This window comes from Odocoileus virginianus, unplaced genomic scaffold (genome assembly GCF_023699985.2).
Source record: "Odocoileus virginianus isolate 20LAN1187 ecotype Illinois unplaced genomic scaffold, Ovbor_1.2 Unplaced_Scaffold_16, whole genome shotgun sequence".
NCBI classification, from domain to species: domain Eukaryota; kingdom Metazoa; phylum Chordata; class Mammalia; order Artiodactyla; family Cervidae; genus Odocoileus; species Odocoileus virginianus.
Window position 1 is genome coordinate 1,183,419 of NW_027224278.1, and position 17,976 is coordinate 1,201,394.

Sequence of the window (17,976 nt, forward strand, 5' to 3'; positions counted from 1 at the left end):
CTATTAAAAATAAATGGGAAAAAAAAATGAGAAAGCATAAGCCCAGAGTAATCTTTCCCAAACCAAACAAATTAAAGTCTCCAAAGGTAATATATGCTACTGCATAATAATATTATTTTAAAAACAGTGGTTGAATATATTCTAACTTTCATGTCAGTTGGGCACATAGCATGTGGACAGATTTATTCTGCATTGATCAAATGTGACTACATACAGGGTCCTTCTCTGTGGATCTTTGGATGAAATTATGAGAAAGTTTCCTACACTTCCTGACCCATATCTCCCTGTGAGGACGCCTACTGGCACCCTCAACCAAGGAGGAGACACGTTTGCTCCTTTGGAAATAGAAAGTGTGAAATACTTTGAAAATGGATGACAATGTTTATAGTTGGGTTTTTAAGAAACTCCTAACAGACAAAAAGCAAAGAGCAGTTAGTTGTATAGAATGCTGTCCTGGGAATGACCAGTTGTGTCCCACAAAGTATGCTGGTTATGCTTTCATTAGTCATGCACCTTCTTAAGACAAAAGTGAATGAAAACACACAGGTCACAATAACTCATCTGTGCAATGACATGGGAAAGGGTTGACACAGTCATGGACAAAGCATGCACAGGTGAGCACCTGGAGGCTAAGCTGGTGCTCTCGACTGACGAGGAGGACACATCCCTGCAGAGAATTTTATGGAGCCCATGCAGAGTGCGCTCACTCACTTTAGGCACAGTTTCTGGTCCATCTAAATCATCAAGGGTGGACTGCTTGAGACAGCATAATTCCTTCCATGTAGCAGCTAGCAGCGCAAGCAGTTACAGAGACACAGTGTTAAAACAGCACCGTAACATGAGTCACACACATCAGAGACCCAGATGCTGCCATGCAGCAGACCACACGCCACTCGAGCACCACGGACAGCAGCCACTGCAGCAGGGCTCCAGGACAGAGGGGAAGATGAGACAGGATAGCACTGGGCTGAGAACAGAACTGCTGATAAAGGATGAAGTGTTGCTCTCTGGCTGGGACAGAGAGCTAAATAATGGCAAGTCCTGACCTGCCTCTCACAGAGCAGAATTCATCTTTACAATTGTACAGCTGAGGTTTTCTTTTCAATGACAGGAAATATATCTTATTCAGAGCCCCCCCTTCCCCAATCCCGAGTTCTGTTCTTATGTAGAAATACCTGCTCAAGTAAACTTTATATAAAAATGTCATTTAAAAAACAGTTTCCTAAAGAAAAGAAGTAAGCTCAGGATTGACTGCAACAAACTGAATTTTCCACCCCATTTTCTGAGTGATATACAGTTGAGCCAAACTGGATGGCTTGAAGAAGAGATGCTTGTTTGATATGCAACTGGATATAAACCAGCATCAAAAAGAAAAGAAAAGAAACGGTACAAAGGCAACAACATAGGAAGTCCAGAAGTGGCAGGGCCATTTTGTTGGTAACTGTTCATTGAGCCTAATGAGTGTTTTTCTCTGTGATTACATTCCAGGTCTCAGCGGATGTCAGCAGGGCAAGATCCCACTGGCTGAATTCTCAGTGCCTGTCACTTGACGGTCAGGGAGGAAACCGAGGTAGATTCAGGGCTGAACTGCTACTGGGTTAGTAGCAGCCAACAGCTCAATTGGAGGTATGATTGCAGTTCACATGCAGAGTTTAACCCCAGAAAGGAACATCCCCTGAAGCTCTTGACATGGAGGTTCCTGGGGCACTGACCTACAGCCTGAGAGCAAGTAACCCAGCTGACTCTTCGTGATATGTACAGCTGATTTACTGGATGAACATCAGCCTCACGCGATTGCACCAGGGAACCTACTGCACGCCGGCCACACATTAGGTGCCTTTAGTCAGTGACTCTGGGGCAGAAATGGAAACCATTCAAGACGATGGAGTGACCTCTGGGGTCCCCTCTGGGGGTGGGGAATTTGAGGCTCTCCTGGAACTGTTAAAGGGCTTGCAGGTTCTCAGAGCCATAGCAGCTCCCACCCCCGAGTGCTCTGGGGGAAAACACCCTGACTGCATGTCACAGCCACATGGCCAAGACAGGGCCCAGCAATGGGATAGGGGACCAGGCAAGCAACCAAGCAGTCTCTAATAAGGATTTTAAAGAACAACCCTAACTCCTTTGGATGTCAGCTCATCCTGAACAGAAAGAAGAGATGATGGTGAGATGAACTAGAAACATAGTGGACATTGACTACCTGCTGGGTTTTAGATAAATCCCTTTCCTCTCTTCCGGGTCTCAGTCTCATCATTTGTGAGATGAGGGAACTGGATCTCTGAGCTTCTCTACTGTTTCATATTTTCAGAGGTGGACCCCACAGCCTTTGAGGAGTTTGCAGCAGAAAGAGACTGTGCACCCTGACCTGCCAGATTTTCTGTGCAGAATCAATGCTCTGATCCCAAAGTCCTCTTTACCTTGGTAATTCTTGGGTGATTTCTGCCACCATGCAGCCTGCCCTCAGACCTCACACTACTGGGTTATTTGCAGTGATTAGCTTGTCGTCCAAGCCAGGACAGTTTTAAAACTGAAAGGTAAGAGCAGGAGCTTTACAAAACCAGGTGACGAACCTAATTTATGTCCTCAGGTCACTTGGAGCCATCCCAGGGGCACACAGCACATTCTTCGAATAAAAACCACTCTGAATGTTTCTAGGAATGTTCCTTGGAAGGTCACCAATGTTTTCTGAAGAAACTTCAATTTATTTTTTGGGAAGGTAGAAAATATCTGATTTCATAAAACAGCCATTTTTTTACATCTGGATTTGAAGGAAATCGTGACTGTTCCAATAAGTCAAAGGGAACATAAGCACATTTGTTAGGTTCCTACCCTAATCCCCTCTACTGTCTGCTGAAGGGAAAAGTGGGTGAGATGGGGTGGGTGAGACAACTCCTTGCAGGCTGGGGCATTAAGGGGCCAGGCCACATGGAGCATGTGGGTCCCCACATCCCTGTTGGGGGTGATGCTACCTGCCCCAGGTCACAGGTGTGGTGACAGCAAGTGTCCACACTGGGGTCCCTCCCAGAAAAGACCACTGCCTCATCTGAAATCAGCGTGGCTCCCTATGGACTCTATTGGAGACACAATTGTTTGGAAAGTTTGAAAGTTTCCTAAACAAACAAAAAAAGAAATGGAAGTTCTCCTTGGCCTTTAAGAAGAGGGGTAAATATGTTCACTCACTTACTAAGGGCATAAATGACCTATATTGTGTCTCCCTTTTCTTTATATTACAAATAATGAGTAAAAGGACATTAAAAATCATTTTAAAGGTATTGGTTTTCTATTAGTAAATTTACTGATGGATTGACCATTTGAAAAGTTGGAATATTTTGACAGTCTTTGCTAAAAGGCAATCAATGAATTGTAATATCTCTCACCTCACAGTTTTTGACTATGAGTGCAGATTTGTCATCTTGGATCAGATTTAAAGGCAGTTACTTGATTTTATTTTAGCCAGTCTTTGTTTTCTTTTTCTTATTCTCCCTCCTAAAGTTGTGGTTTACAATATTTAGTTACTTTCTTAACTGCCCATATGAAAGTTACTAATACAGGAGCCATGTATGTTTATTTTATGAACAACTGATTTTCAGTTCACTTTCTAATTTTCTGTTTGATTTATTTGGTTCAGAGTTTGGTTCTGGAGCCACTATTCTTAAGCCACGCTCATGGATATTATTCAGGAAGCCTGTGAAATGCCTGAAGTTCTATGGAAAACTGTGTAAGTATGTGTAGTTTTCCCCTTTGGGAACCAGTCTACAGCCTTATGAACTTTCATAAGAAGTTCATGTCCCTGTCAAATGGGGATGATAACAGTATATCTCAAGGGGTCTGTTAAGGAAGAAATGAGGAAACCCACACACAGTGTCAGTGCAGCCCCGGGGAAGGGCCTGTGTAAAGCAGGGGTGTGACCACACAACTCGGAAGGTGGGGCCCACAGAACCACTTCTCAAATTTTTACAATTCTGAATCATAAAGTAAAATTTCTGAAAGGAGAAGATGGAGGAGAGCAACAGGTGGCAGAAGACTCTAGAACAGAAGATACTTTGTGGAACAGCATTTTAAAGGCATTGAAGATGCAGTTCTTGATACAATTACTCATTTTTTTTTTTTATTTTTATTAGTTGGAGGCTAATTACTTTACATCATTACAGTAGTTTTTGTTATACATTGAAATGAATTAGCCATGGATTTACATGTATTCCCCATCCCAGTCCCCCCTCCCACCTCCCGCTCCACCCGATCCCTCTGGGTCTTCCCAGTGCACTAGGCCCGAGCACTTGTCTCATGTACCCAACCTGGGCTGGTGATCTGTTTCACCCTAGATAATATACATGTTTCAATGCTGTTCTCTTGAAACATCCCACCCTCGCCTTTTCCCAGAGTCCACAAGTCTGTTCTATACATCTGAGTCTCTTTTTCTGTTTTGCATATAGGGTTATCGTTACCATCTTTCTAAAGTCCATATATATGTGTTAGTATACTGTAATGGTCTTTATCTTTCTGGCTTACTTCGCTCTGTATAATGGGCTCCAGTTTCATCCATCTCATTAGAATACTCATTTTGTGTCAGGAGGCTCGTCTGAATTGACTCCAGCTTGGAAATCCCAGTTCAGGACCCGTGGGTCATATGGGTCTTTCTAATCATCTATTACTGAGTTTTGCTTCTCTCTGCCTGCACCAGGGGCAGCAATGCTCTGCTGGGCCATGCCCACGGAGACAACCCAGAGTGGCTGGGCACCCCCAAGGTTCTGATTAGCCTGCACCTCTCCCATCATCTCTCACCTCTGTCTTCCCTGCGGAAAGCAGCACTACTGTGGAATATGTGACGTACCTGGAGATGCTGTTGTGGGAATCCAAGCTGTCCATCCTGTGGGTGGTCTGTGTGCCTGCAGCAGTGCCAGCACAGTCGCTGATGGTGTCCAGGGCCAGCTCTCTGGAGAGGTTCATGATGTGGTTCTGGCAGTACATGTGGATCCCCACTCAGGTTGGGACGTTGCCTGTGGAGAGGAGACAGTCACAGTCCTGTGCAGACACCAGCACTTCTCAGTATGGACAATGCTCTGCCATCACACACACCTGGAGCAGGATGAAAAGCCAAGCTGGTCAAGCTGAGGACTGACGTCAACTCACTGAATTAATGGTGCCAGATGCTACTGGGTCATGCGGAACAGTAAACCCCTCCGAGTTTAAGGCTGAAGATGGTGAAATGTGTATCGCTCTCTCAGTGTGTGCATCCCTGTCAGTGTGTGTGTGTCTCTCTCAGGTTGTGTGCGTGTGTGTCTCTCTTCCTCTCTCACATGTGACCCCGATGCCCCGGGACGTGCCTGCCTCCCAGCCCAGCCCCCCTGCCTTGTGCAGACCCCCGTAGTGGCAATGCAGAGGGTGAGGATGGACACGTTCTGCACCCAGCTCAACCAGTTCACGGCGACCTTGGTGCTGGTGGTCCACTTGACCATGGTGATGTAGTATTCCCTGCAACAGGAGACATGTGGTGAGGGCACCAGGGATGCCTGAACACTCAGCTGGCACGTGTCGGGTGTGGTGCTGAGAAGGGCACTCAGGAGAGAGCCCCCCGGGGTGGCTCAGCGGTACCCCAAGCGGGAACCAGCAGCGAGGAAGAGGTGCACCTCTCTCTGAGCTGCACCCCCCAGAGCTGTGTGCACCTGCACTGACACCCCCAGCCACGTCCCCCATCCCAGATTTTGTAAGTGGGGCGGGTAGTGCTGCCTGCTGCCTGGGCTTTCCTGCCACAGGGATACCCAGCTCCATGTGAGGGAATTGGCGAGGACATCTCCTGAGCCAGGAAGGGCTCTGGGGGGGGGGGGGCGGTGACACCTGTGCCCCCCTCCCCCCTTCGGCCCACCGGAGGGAGCCACGGGGCTCCAGTCCCCAAATCCCCAGGGCCATTCTCGCACTAATTAGGTAAACAGGTTCACGGCTCTGGGCTCTTTGTGGACTTGATCTGACATCACAGCTGTCACACACCTGCTTTTACCCAAACCTGAAAACCCCAGACTCTTCTGCCACTCTGTATTCAACCCCTGGGTACTGGGTCTTCCAGTATTTAATTCAATTACCCAGAGCCTCCCAAAACAGGATTTTTAGGGAAAAATGTACATTGACGAGTTAGAAGGACATGACAAAAAAGAAAAAAAAAATCCCAAACAAGCAACTTCACAAAAACACGTCCCGCTGCCCACCTGACTCTATCTGTAATAAGATCTCGTGTTCAGAATGATGACTTCACGTCTGACAAGATCCCTTATCACTAAGACACTGCATGTTTGTGGGACGATGTCAGGTAAGCTGAAAGGAGACCTGGTATATTCAGTAATTACTGTCAGCAGAAGGATCTAAACAACCCAGCACACTAAAACAGGCTTCAGCTAATCAGGGGATTAAATCACTGTGTCCCCCATTTCTCACTACCATTATTAACAGTTGTTGTTAATTCAACCAAAGTCGAGAGCACACGACAAACACAGCAGGGAGGCCTCTGAGCCAGGCCATCAGCTCCCATGGGGTGGGATGGTGGGGGCATGGGGAACAGCCCCTGGAACCTCTGACACAATCCCTGAAGATTTGCTGAGGACACAGTGGAGAGTCATTCAGCACATCCCAACTCATGCTTTTCCACATCTCGGTTTCTGTGATTTTCTGAAATATGGCTGCTCCTGTTCACACCATCCGCTCTGCAAGCCCTCAGGCTCCGGGAACCTGGGCCTGCATGTTTGTTTACAGGACCCACGTTCTCCCCTTGCTCTCTGGCGGCTCCAGCTCTGAAAGTCACATGTTCTTCTGGCAGCTTCTATGGCTGCCGCTTTGCTGTCGTTTCACTGCTGTGAGGCTGGGAGCTGTGTTTGTAGCGATGGGATTTGACAGTCGGCCTGGGTGTTTGCAGACAGGAGACGTGTACTTAGCTTTGCTCCTTAAAAAGCCAGTCCATGCTGCATACATAACACATTGAATTTCCAGTTACACCATAAACGAGCTCTGGTCCCTGCTGGACACTGTGGAGAGCTGGGCAGCTGAAGGGCCTGGTCTTTGGATCTGTTTGATGCAGGCTTTCCTGTAAAGGTGTGATGGAAGGTCACAGAGACAGGCTGCAGAGGTTTGCTATTTAGAAGTGCAACCAAAGAGGTGACAAGAGGAGACTGTAAAGAAAATGTAATTGAAAATGAGAGAAATTTGATCCAGATAAATGGGAGAAAATTTGGGAAGCTCCCCAAGAAGGCAGAGGAAGGGGTCCTGGTGGGAGAGAGATGGAAGACAGCAGATGGTCCTCACATCTGAGAATCTAAGTGCGTCTCACGGAGGAACTGCAGTGATGGGAAGAGATGCAATCACCGAAGACACCGAAAGATGCCTACACAGTACAGACATGAACTTGCAGATTAAAGGGTTTTCCGATTCCAGGGAAATTAACAAAATGCCTGAAAACATTCTCATAGAATCTTAGAAGTCTACAGGAAAAGAAATGCCACGACAATCCAGTAACAAGGAAATATGTTGTTGTTGTTCAGTCGCTCAGTCATGTCTGACTCTTTGTGACCCCATGGACTGCAGCACGCCAGGCTTCCCTGTCCCCAACACCCAGAGCTTACGTAAACTCATGTCCATTGAGTCGGTGATGCCATCCAACCATCTCACCCTCTGTCATCCCCTTCTCCTCCTGCTTTCAATCTTTCCCAGCATCAGGGCCTTTTCTAATGAGTCAGTTCCTCAAACCAGGTGGCCAGAGTATTGGAGCTCTAGCTTCAGCATCAGTCCTTCCAATGAATATTCAGGACTGATTTCCTTTAGGATGGACTGGTTGGATCTCCTTGCAATCCAAGGGACTCTCAAGAGTCTTCTCCAACACCACAGTTCAAAAGCATCAATTCTTCCGCTCTCAGCTTTCTTTATAGTCCAACTCTCACGTCCATACATGACTACTGGAAAAACCATTGCTTTGACTAGATGGACCTTTAGTAGGCAAAGTAATGTCTCTGCTTTTTAATCTACTAACTACAATGCTCATAGCTTTTCTTCCAAGGGGCAAGCATCTTTTAATTTCATGGTTGCAGTCACCATCTGCATTGACTGTATCTTTGACACATCTTTGACTGTGTGGATCACAACAAATTGTGCAAAATTCTTCAAAAGATGGGGACTACCAGACCATCTTACCTGCCTCCTGAGAAATCTGTATGCAGGTCTAAAAGCAACAGTTAGAATCGGACCCAGAACAACAGACTGGTTTCAAACCGGGAAAGGAGTATGCCAATATTGTCACCCTGCTTATTGAACTTATATGCAGAGTATTTCATGAGAAATGCTGGGCTGGATGAAGCACAAGCTGGAATCAAGATTGCCAGGAGAAATATCAATAACCTCAGATACGCAGATGACACCATCCTTATGGCAGAAAGTGAAGAGGAACTAAACAGCCTCTTGATGAAAGTGAAAGAGGAGAGTGAAAAAGCTGGCTTTGAAACTCAACATTCAATAAACGAAGACCATGGCATCTGGTCCCATCACTTCATGGTAAAGAGATGGGGAAACAATGGAAAATGTGACAGACTTTATTTTCTTGGGCTCCAAAATCACTGCATACGGTGACTGCAGCCATGGATGTGAGAGCTGAACCATAAAGAAGGCTGAGCAACAAATAATTGATGCTTGTGAACTGTGGTGTTGGTTCAGACTCTTAAGAGTCCCTTGGACTGCTAGGAGATCCAACCAGTCCATCCTAAAGGAAATCAGTCCTGAATAGTCATTGGAAGGACTGATGCTGAAGCTGAAACTCCAGTACTTTGGCCACCTTGATGTGAAGAGCTGACTCACTGGAAAAGACCCTGATGCTGGGAAAGATTGAAGGCAGGGGGAGAAGGGGATGAGATGGTGGGATGGCATCACCAACTCAATGGACATGAGTTAGAGCAGGCTCCAGGAGTTTGTGATGGACAGGGAGGCCTGGTGTGCTGCAGCCCATGAGGTCTCAAAGAGTCAGGCACAGCTGAGTGACTGAACTGAACTCTCACATCCATACATGACTACTGGAAAAATCATAGCTTTGACTAGATGGACCTTTGTCAGCAAAGGTGTTTTAAGTCTAATGGTATTTAATACCTCAATGAGCTTTTAATAACCAGTATCTTCTTGTTTAAAGAATGCCTTCTACTTGAATATACCCTTTATTAAAACCAATTCAAAATTAAAGACTTAAAATGAAAAGCCTCACATGTAAAAAGATGATCTCTGAAACCAATCCATTCACAGCCAGTCCTAAACTACTATCAATCTGATTATAAATTTGAATGCAAATATCAAAAGTAATTATTAAGTGGTAAAATAATATAAAATAATACAGATACATCTTCCCCACTGGGTCCTCTGGTCTATGTACCTCCCACAGCTGCCACCCTGGGAACCCTAAACCTGCTTCCTAGTCCTGGTAACTCTCTACGAGTTTACTGTTCCTGGGAGATTATGCTGTAAAAGCTGCACTTGTAAATCCATGCTTTGAACTGATTTGTGTTGATATGTTTTCCCATGCTATGTGCAGGGCATGTGTGTAAACTGTGCTTCCCTCTTGTTAATCTGCCTTGTTGTGAGGGTCCCAGCTGCAAGCCCAAGACGGGTAAAGGGTGGTCTGCTCTACGGCGTCCTATACTGAGACGGCAGAACGTCACCAAGGGCCAAGTATCAGTCAAGTTTTGCTTCCAGGACAACAAAGAAATCCGTAACTACAAGAATCCTACTGAAACAGGACTTTATCAGCTAATTTTAAACTTAATTTGCCCACTCAGCAAACGTTTACCCAGCTCGGACCATGTGCCAAGCCCAGCCCAGAACTGGAGCTTGAGCTTCACATGTGCATGCATGCTCAGTCACTTCAGTTGTGTCTGACTCTCTGCGACCCCATGGACTGTAGCCCACCAGGCTCCTCTGTCCATGGGATTCTCCAGGCAAGAATACTGGAGTGGGTTGGCCACACCCTCCTCCAGGGGATCTTCCTGACCCAGGGATCAAATCTGCATTTCCTGCATTGGCAGGTAGAGTCTTCACTTCTGAGCCACCGGGAAAACCCAGTTTAGGACATCATTTAGAGATAGAGGATTTATCTGAAACCTGTAAAGAGAACGTAAAGTCACTGAGTATCTTCCTGTGCAATGCCCAGCTTGCCTTGCGATGGCCTGGGTAGCCCTGCTGGGGTGGACATCTCACATGGATTTTTGTCCAGTGGGTTGGATAGCCCCAAGGTTATAGTCAGGGCCCTGGGGGATCTGTAACCCTCAAGCATGTCCTTATATTTCTTGTCAGGCTGTCCACACTCACCGAGCTTCTCAACTGTCCCTGGGACTGGTTCTAATGCCCCACTGATTAATTTTTGAGTTAAATAAAACCTCTGACACATGCTAATTTACCTTCTCTGACAATCATAAGCTGACCAGTTGAAGGGGAGATGTTGGACTGGCAGTAAATAATGGACCTGAAGTTCTGATGGCAGGGCTGAGTGCCAGTGGCCAGCAGGCAGGATTCACGGGCATGAGACGGGAGGACCAGCCTGTGCTGTGTGCACTGTCTAATCTTCATGGCACCCACAAGCATGAACCCTTAATTGTTAACATTCATCCCCTTCTTGCAGATGAGGAATTGGAATGAGGCAGGAGATGGGGAACTCGCCCCAGAGCAGAGAACTGGGATCTAGACCCAGGCAGCTGCTTGTGAATCTTCACTCAGAACCAGTGGTTCACAGTCTGGTTCTGGGGCATCTTCAGTGGTCATGCTGGCATCAAGTGGGGAGGGGCAGGGATGTGCCTGAAGCCTCTGTGATGCAGAATGCAGCCCCCACTGCAAAGTGTCCCCAGGCCCTGAATGCTGGGGGGAGAAAGCCTCAGATTTGGAGGGACAGAGACGGGGGGGCTCCTCGTCCAGGCCCCACTCTCAGCGCAGCCCCTCTCACGCCTGCAACCCTCCACTTGCTTGGAATGCTTCCTTCAAGGCCAATACCTCCTCTGCATAATAACCTCCATATTTCATTCATGCTAAATTCTCAGCCTAATGGACACAAATAAATGCTTGCTAAATGGCTGCTCACATTTACTGCATGATTTCTGACAGATCTGCGGCTCACTTTGAAGAATCCCGAGACTGTGACAGGGAAGGAGATGAGAAATTGTGACATGCACACACTGCGGGTTACTGGCACCGGGAAAGCATCGCCACGTTGAGCTCAGGAAACTGCAGAGCAGAGGACCCAAGGCCCGCATCCCGGCAGCCCTGACGGAGGCTAATTTTTCACTGTCCTTGAAGCTAATCAAGCCTGCAGAAATAGCATCACCAAATGGACTAAACGAGATTGTCAATGAACTCAAACAGATGGCTTAAACTTTCCAGGTGACTTCCAATATTAATTCAGAGAGACTGCTGGACCAGGCCCCAGGCCTGGGATGGTGCTGGAGGAAGACAGCAAAACGCATGGATCTTCAGGAGAGAAGATGAAGCAATGGTCACAGTGTTTCTTCTATCCCGGCAAGAACGCATGCATGCATGCTAAGTCGCTTCAGTCATGCTTGACTCTTGGCGACCCTATGAACTGTAGCCCGCCAGGCTCCTCTGTCCAGAGGCTTCTCCAGGCAAGAATACCGGAGTGGGTCCCGGCAAGAATAGCATCGCCCAAGTTGATTCCACTCTGGAACACACTGAGGGCCCGATCACCCAGGAGGAGCCATCCAAGAGTGAGGCTTTGGGACCTGCTGCACAAGTAGGGTGACCACTCTAGGGCCGGGAGGGACAGGCAGCGGGGAGCCTTGGGCTGGGTCTGTCCTCCTGAGGACCACTGATTTTACACACCTCTGGAGACAGAAGAGCTGAAAGAACCTCAGTGGGTCCTGCAGAGGCTCTGGGCAGATGGGTTCTACCAGGAACAGCAATGAAGCTGCCACAGGAGAAGCCCACATTGTTATGGACCAGCGGCTCCAAGTGCCTGTGTGTCCAGCCCTGAGCTGGGCCTGCAGAGGAGCCAGAGTGGCTGAGGCCACTGCACCTGCCCTTCTGGAAGCTTCCAGAAGCTGCTAGTAATGCAGAACTCCGTAAGTGAATAGGGAAGACCCAGGCTACCGTTACAGCAAAACGTGGGCTGGGTATTTGCTGAGCCTCCGGATGGATCATTCTCGGCTTAACTGGGCCCGTGCACAGGCTTGCAGAATCTGTGAATGAGTGAAAGCTGGGGCCAGCCCAGTCCCCTTCCCTTTTTGCGTCTCCCATCAATACTCTCAACAGAGTGAGGTTTAACGTTGCTATTAGTAAACTCTGGAAGTATAACCAGTCCCCAGGCCGCTTGGACTCTGGGACAAAATGAAACTGAAATCCAGACCCCTTCAGTTAGATTCTACTCAGCTTTCTTGATTGGAAAATAAAATCCACCTGAACCAGTCATTACTAACAACAGGACAGTTGCCTTTATCAATATGCTCCACCAACTACGTGGTTGTTATGCCAACTGGGAGATTTGGCTTCACTGGAACAGGACTTACCACTTGGTTCCTAGACCTGGAAAAGAACAGTTAATGCTCTAATGCAGCACTCCCCAACCTTTTTTGGCACCAGGGGCCAGTTTTGCGGCAGACAGTTTTTCCATGGATGGAGTTGGGGGACAGTTTTGGAATGATTCAAGTGCATTACATTTACTGAGTTCATTGAGTAGGAGGCAGAGCTCAGGTGGTCCTGTGAGTGATGGAGAGTGGCTGTAAACGTATACATAGGTTCTCTCGATCACCCGCCACTCACCTCCCACTGTGCAGCCTGGTTCCTAACAGGAACAGTACGGCTCTGTGGCCTGGGGGTTGGGGACTCCACACTCTAAAGTGATGTTCTGAAAATGGGGTGCTGTTACCAGTGGGTCCAATTACCTGGACTTTCTTGGAAAGGTGCATCTGTTCATCTGAGGTGTGCCCCCCTAAGTCTTCCATGTGCAGGCCAAGTGCCCCCACTGGACAAGTGTGGTTGACCATCCCCTCTGTCCCCCTGAAGCCCAGACTCTGGGGAGCAGGATCTGAGCCTGATATCAGGTAAGAAACTGTAGTGGCTTTGATGGGTGTTCCTTTCCCAGAATACCAAGTCCTAAAGCAGTCATGAAAACTTTACAAAATGTGCCTTTTCCTTGGACGTTTAAATTGGCACTCTGAGCCCATAGAAACCACATAAGCGGGCACTGATCTCATTGTTATTATCGTCCCATAATTGAAGGAAGAATGCAAACCTCATGCTTGGATCATCGGGTGGCACCATCTCCAGGTCATCTGTGGGTCTGTTCAGGCCAGTGATGTGCAGGGAGATGCTGGGATGTTCACAGCAGGCCTGGGAGGAAAGGGACAGGGGTATGGGGGCCGCCTCCCACCTGGACCGGCCTGGGTGCTAAGTCTGCCAGGAGACATGAGAGGCTCGGCGTAGGGAGGATGAAGCCCTTCAAGGGGAGTATCAGTAGAAGGCGAGGAGATGCCACTCTCCTCTGTCCCCTCCCTGGGCAAGCACTGGCCGGCAGGGCAGAAGACTGGGCTGCTGATGACACATCCCCACAGATGGGTCACCAGCTCGTGCCTCCAGTCTGGAAGTGGGCGTCTGAATTCTGTTGGTCAGAATATGCTGACTTTCTACTAAAACACGGTCCCCCCAGTCCTGAGCCATCCCGGGTGTCATAATTCCAATTACAGAGACCTGTCCCAGAGTTCACAGTAAAATCAGGGGGCTGCAGTTTTCTAGGTTTCAGGTCATCCCATCACTCCTAGGTTGGGGAAACTCTCGTGAAAGGGTTCACCAGGGAAACTGTTCTGTTTCTAGGCAATCTCTGGCTCCCAGCCTCCTGAGCCGTGAGAAAAAAAATGTCTGCTGTTTAAGCAGCACGGTGCTCTCTGGTGGTTGTTACAGAGCCCAAGCTTACTGATACACCTGGTGCTTCCTTCCTCTGGCCTGGGAACCTGGGACCCTTGCTTGGGTACCATTGCCCCTCGCTGCAAACTGCAGCCTGTGTGTCCTGTATCTCCAGACGGCAGGAGGCATCAGCTCCCAGAGCCCTCTGGTGGCTGGGGAGCCAGGGCTAGGACTGGTTGGCAGAGGCTGGACAGTCTTTCTGAGGCAGCCCCATGGGGACACAGGGACCCTGTCACCAGGCAGGGCAGGCAGGGCCGTGTTCAGTCTCCCAGACCCGGCCCCAGCCTCTCTCCATCTGAGTGGGTTGCAGGCCCTCCCCCCACACTGGCACGTTGCGGTTTGCTAACAAAGCCAGGTGTGGCCATCCAGGCCACCCCATCCTCACCCCCTGATGCCCACCTGCAACCATGTTGTTCTGCTGATTTTGTGCCAACACACTGGTCTGGGGAGCAATTAGAAAGAGTATGGGTCAGCACATGGCCAGGCACAGAACAGCCCAGAGCCAAGGGGCTGGGAGCAGACAGGGGGACCCTCTGACCTCCGAGAACTTGAAAAAGGAACTAGAGGACAGAGTGCCCCAGAGTGGGCAGTGTGAGTTTTTGTCACCATGGAATCACAAGGGAGGTGATGTATTTTGGTTACGATTGAAGCTTAGACAAATGACTAATGGTAGCTCCATCATTTAAAAGAAAATAAACCTGCCGACAAATTCAGGTCTGCAAAGATGGGAATTTAATGCAATGTAGTGGGACATCATTAATCCTGCCTCTGTTTACTGCCTTGCTCACAGCACAGAGGAGAGTCACAGCTCCACAAGGGGGTGGGGAGCCGGCTAGGTGGGAGAGCCGATGAATATATGCAGAGGCTGCCCAGCGCAGCTTCCCGCCTATCTTGGGGTAGTAGTAGGGCTCTGTGGTGGGGTAGACAGAGCCGATGTAGGTGGGCAGCTCCGTGATCTACACGCGCGAGTCATTGATGGTGGCATAGGCGAGCTGCATACCATCCGCAGACCACCAGTGGGCGATGTGGGTCTTCAGGATCTCCTCTAAGGAAACAGACAAAGCAGAGACTTATGAATGCACGAGAGAGGGCACCCAGGAGCCCCCGGGGGACATTTCCCTCCTTATAGCCTCTGAGGAGGCCTCCCCACACCCAGGCGCACCTTCATTCCAGACATGCCTGGTCTGACCACTGAACCCAAGCACAGCAAACCCAGTCAATCAAGGCCCGACCAAACAGAGGCAAACCATACAAAAACCACTCTTTTTTTTTCCCCCACAACTTTGAGCACAATGAGCCCAAGAAGTCCTTTCTGAGTTGACTTACTATTGTTGTGTTGTGAGTTATAACTTTAAGGGGATCAGAAAACCAAAACTAGAGATCAATTCATCTGAAGCAGGGAGCACTCAGCAGAACCACGTGAGGATGTAACTATCTGGAGCTTGAATCCCAGAATATCAACAGGCAGGAGACGTGGAGGGCTCAGGCCCACACACAGGGCCCTTGGCACACAGCCGTGTGGGGGGAGATGCTCAAAGGCCGGTGGGCCCCTCACTGTGATGGAAGGAGGTGATTGCATTCCATGCAGCAGAAACTCTGAAAAGCCTCCCCTTCAGGGAGACTGAGATGCAAACAGCAACAAGCCCAGCCTCCACCGGGCGCTCCCACAGCTCCTCCCTGTCAAGGAGTCTTGGTTAACCAGAGCTCTGACTGGGGATGAGTCCCGTAGGAGCTGACATCTATTCCGGACAGAACGATCCCACCTGGTCTTCTGAACAAGCCGAGAGAGGGCACTTCCCAGGTGCCACTCATCAGAGCACTGAGATCAGAGAACCACCTTGGGAATAAACAGCTCTGAGGTTGGGGTCCTCCTTGGACACTGTTTATGTGTTTTATTAATTAATTTCCCCGGATTTGTTTTTAAAATAATGGTCAGCACAGCTCTACATCCACGCAATGCAAGCCCCATTCACTGGTCATTATTCAGGGTAGAGCACAAACCAGCTCTGAGAGCGTGAAGTGACAGAAAGGCAATCGGCACACCTGAAATCACACACAGAAAAGAAAATGAGGGCATCAGACCCACGGGGGATGGCGAGAATCAGAATAAGGGCAAGGGAGATGGCACCAGAGGTGGGGTCACAGAGGAGCCAGACAGCAAGGCCAGGAGCTGGGCCAGCCTGGCAGACTGGCCCCGTGGGCAGGAGACCTGCCGACTGCAGGATGGAGACAGTGTGGAGTGGGGCGCTGGGGGGGTCAGGGCCACATCAGTCAGGGCCCTGCTACAGGGACAACAAAGGCATTCCTCAGCCAAGTTTAGGGGCCTTGCAGCTCTTTATCCCGGGGGGGCTGACCGATGGGCAGTCTGTCCCTCCATCATGGGCTCCACCGGCCTGGGGGCTCAGTGGGAGGAACCCCAATGTCCTGCCAGACCTGAAACAGCAGAGCTAGAAGTGACTCCCTTCATGAAGTGCTCGTCTCCCTCTAAAGAAAGCCTTCCTGTGCCTTCGCCCCCCACCCCAGGTGCTTCCCTCCTGGTCTCCAGCAGCCTGTGCAGACCCCGACCCCTGTGACCCAGGAGCAGCACCAGACAGCAGAGTCTTGTCCCCCAGGAAGCGCCCGGACATCTGACTCCCATCACCAGATGCACCCCAGGCCTGGGTCACAGTGGGTCCAAGAAAGATGCTGAAGGGGCCTCAGTCTTGGGTTCTGCCCCCATCCTGCCATCTACCGGGGGACCTTGAATGAGGCCCCAGCTGTCACCTGAGGGGCACAGCGGCTGCCTCTAACGCACCCTCCCTGCCAGCACTCTGTGACCTCATGGCACCCCAAGAAACAACTCAGAAGTGTTGCCCGAGCCAATTAAAAACCCAAAGGTCTGCTGAGGCAAAAAAAAAAAAAAAAGTAAGCCAGCCAGCTCTTCAGGGCTTGTAATTTTCCAGTGTCTTCAGCAGGCGGCAAAGTGACTTTCAGGTGCAGGTTTGAGAGGAGGTGATGCCAAGATGACTCTGCAGAACCACCTGGCTTGTCTGGCTGGCGTGTGGGGACAGTGAGGGATAGACTCCAGCAGATGGGTTGCTGGAGAAAACAGGCAGCACTTGCGGTGCAGTTTGTGGGAGATCCTGCTCCAAGGCCTCTAGGAGGGTCGGCGTGTCAGGCGGGGGAGGGGGAGTGGGGGGACTCACCAGGAGTGAGCGGAATGCATGGGGCAGGGGAAACGCAAGCAGCATCCACCTGAAATCAGGGGCACAAGCCTGACCACAGTGCTCACAGCGTGTTCCTTCAGGACCAGAAAATCCCAACGGAACAGCAGCAGGTGCAAGTGAGGGACCTAGACAGAAGCGTCACACAGGAGCATACAGACAGCACAGCCCTGCAGACACACAACTCGTCCACAGCTTCTCTGAGCCTGAGTAACCCCCTGAGAGGGAAGGGACAGAATCAGCAGCTGCGGGGTCTGCTCCCCACCACCTTCACCCCCAGATGGGTCCAGGGCTTGGTGAGGGGCACGGAGCATGGTAGGGCACACTGCTAGTTTCTCATCTGTCCATCATGCGTCCACCTTGTTTCTAGATCTTGCCTTCGGACACAACAGAAACACTGCTGCTGCGGTCTGGCCAGCACAGGGAAGGGGTCACACGTGCAGGGACAAGAGACAGATCAGGGGAGAAAGGAGCCCCCAGGCTCAGCTGAGAAGCACTATTTCTGTCCCGTCCACTAGCAGACATGGAGTCCATCACTGAGCTCAAAGCACAGCTCAGAGGGCATGGATGCAGAGGACCACAGGATTCAGAGGAGAGACGTGCTTGTCAGAAGGGAGCTCGGAAACCAGAGCACTCAGGAGTGATGAGGGTCTGGTGTCTGTTGGCAAATACTCAACATCCCACAGTGAGACAATTGCTAATGAAAAAGAAATGCCTCCATGCCAAAAGCAGACCATACACAAAGGGCGGCTTCAGTTGATTCTCTCCAAATGCTCTTAAATACATTGTTCCTGGATGTTTTTATTTTCCTGTGAGTTAGTTGCTCATTAAAGAGATAATTAAATATAAGGAACTATGGGGG

General features: G+C 49.5%; 1 pseudogene; it reads right to left on the reverse strand.

Moving 5' to 3' along the window:
* The window catches only part of LOC139033549 (melanoma-associated antigen 1-like), a 149,894-nt pseudogene that overhangs the window by 13,408 nt on the left and 118,510 nt on the right, over positions 1-17,976 (reverse strand).